The sequence below is a fragment of the Pteropus alecto genome, unplaced genomic scaffold, assembly GCF_000325575.1.
Source record: "Pteropus alecto unplaced genomic scaffold, ASM32557v1 scaffold563, whole genome shotgun sequence".
Classification (NCBI taxonomy): Eukaryota; Metazoa; Chordata; class Mammalia; order Chiroptera; family Pteropodidae; genus Pteropus; species Pteropus alecto.
Window position 1 is genome coordinate 195,768 of NW_006433385.1, and position 2,593 is coordinate 198,360.

Genomic DNA, 2,593 nt, shown 5'->3' on the forward strand with positions numbered 1-2,593 from the left:
CGGCGAGTGCGGGCGCGCGCGCCACCGCCACCGCATGCGGCGCGGCCGAGTGGTGGGGGCAGGACCGGGACCCGCGCCTTCCTCAGAGGGAACGAGACCTGGGGCCTACGGGCTCAAGGTCAGATGCCGCAGGAGGGCGCCGGGGCCCCCACACCTCCACAGCCGCACCCAGCGGGCCTCCCGCACCTGTCACCTGGCTGTCCCGCTTCCGGGTCTCCCTGGGGAGAGAAACGCTTCTCTCTGAAGTTCCGGGAGCTGCTTCTGGCAGGAGGAGGGAGAGAAGGGCGGGAAGCCCAGGCGCTGCATTCGGGTTAGGCTTCCGGCGTCCTGATGCTGAGGGTCCCAGGGCGCTCACCTGCCGGCCAGGGCAGCTTCCACCCTCCTGTCTGCAGTGCGGTGCTGCTTGGACGCAGGGAGATGGAGACAATGACTCCCACGGCTCCTTCCGGCAAAATGGATCTAAAGATACCTGAGCTTTACTCGAAGCTGCCCCGAGAAAACAGGGTCCAATTACAGAAGATTCAGCATCCGTGTGGGGCCAGCTGCCCCGCAGAACAGCTGCGCGCGATGTGCGAGCTTCTCGCGCGTGCTCTCTGCCCTCCTGGGGCAGGGGGTTCCGATGGGGTACAGAAGGGTCGGGGACATCTCAAGAGCTGGGTTAAATTCAGGAGGTGGGAGCATTGTGGTCCCTGAAGAAGCGGCAGCTGAGGTGGGCTCAGATGCCCCACGCCAGCCACAGGGCGGCGATAGCAGCTGACAGCCCTGAGCTCACTCCCTGGGTCTTCTGGGACCCCAGGTGGCAACGGGCAGGAAGGGACGACCTGTCACTCCATCAAGGCACCGGAAGCGCCCAAAGGCTTCCAAGGCCCTGTTAGGTTCGGTGCGGAGTTAGGGCGTGGAGCGGGGGCTGGGGACCCGGAGGGCGGGTGTGCGGCCTCAGCTCCACCCCCTCCTGCCTGCCCCCTTGCAGGCTCCCCGTCCAGCATTTCCGTGTGGCCCTCCCACCCTCCGGCTCCACCTGGCGCTGGCTCCTTCGCCCTCTGTGCTCCAGCTGCAGCGACAGCGTCCGCCGGATCTCGAAAGGGCCGTGCTCTTCCCGCCAGAGCCTCTGCACGTGCCCATGTGCCTGCCTCAGCCCCTCACGGGCCAGTCTGTGCCCCGACGCCTGTCCCTCGTGTGCCCCGTGCTTCTCTCTGCAGCACTCGTCCCCTCGTCATTTCTTGTCCTTACTTTCCCCCCACCAGACCGTAAGCTCCAGGACAGGACAGCCTGGCACAGAGTGACATAAACCTTAGGGTTCTGAGGCTCGGCGTCTTCAAATCCGGAAAGCGCCACCTGGATGCTATGTGACCTTGGGCGAGGCACGTCCCCTCTCTAAGCCCCAGCTTTCTCACCGACAGTGAGGACAGGACAGAGATGAAAGGGACACGGACAGACTGATGGCGCCATCCCAGGACCCGCCTCAGACCCCCGAGCTTTTCCTGTCTCTCCTCCTCCAGTGTGGCACCTGCCTTTCCACAGGAGACAGTCCCAGATCCAGCTTCGGGCATCAGTCTGACATGGATGGGGCACTCGGTGACAGGAGTCGGCCCCGTGCGTTGGGACAACGCAGCCTGAGGCCAAAGCAGGAGGCGGCTGGCTGCTGTGCAGTGGTCGTCAGCCTCTCTGTCCATCGTCACCTCAGGGCCTCTTGGGGGGTGGGGCATCTGCTTGACGTTGACGCGACTTGGGAAGGTCGGACCCTCTGAACCCCAGACCCTGCGCGGAAGGACAGGCTTCTGTGCGGGGAGACGGGCTTCTCGCTGCTCTGCCCGCATCTGGCCCCCAGTGCCCCTTCTGCTCTGACTCAGACTTTGCCTCCGCCATCTCGGCCAAACTCTTCTGGACAAGACCCAGTGAGTCTGTGTCCTCGAAAGGGGACATCCAGAGGGGTGTGGCACCCCCTAACTGGAAGCCGCTCAGTTCACATTTCAGGGTGGGACAGGCGGGTCCAGTCTCGCAGTCAGTGGCACAAAGTCCCTTCATCAGCCCAGGCCCATCCGGCCACCCATGCAAGGGGCGTGCCCACAGGGGAGTCCCGGAGATGCCCAGGACCTGGAGGCCTCTGTCCCCGGCCAGGCCGACCTGGAGCCCGGTCCCTGGGGACAGAGCTGCTCTCTCTTCGGCTCTTCAGCCGTGGCAGAGAGACTGGGGGCTGCCTGGTGGCCCTAGGGACAAGTCAGAGAGGCAGCGGCCAGACGGCTCTGTGGACAGGTGGCTCACAGCCTCCGGTCTGCCCCCTCGCACAGCAGAGCCCAGGGCTGGCTTTGGGGTCCTGGCAATACCGCGGCCTGGCCTCCCTCTGACCCCCAGGCGGCGGCAGCACAGCTGAGGCCCTGGGAGCCCTTGTCGTCCCTGACCAGCTCTGGAAGCCGGGCTGGAGCCGGCCCCGGCACAGGGCTCTGGAGGGTGAGGGCCGGGGCGTCGGGGGCCAGCGTCCTGGAGCCCGCTGCGGGTGTGGGGACACTGGTCCTGCACCCGGCACTCTGCCAGCACCGCCGCCTCTCAGAGATTCGTCCGCCGACCAGCAGGAAGTCAGCGGAAGCTTCCTGGG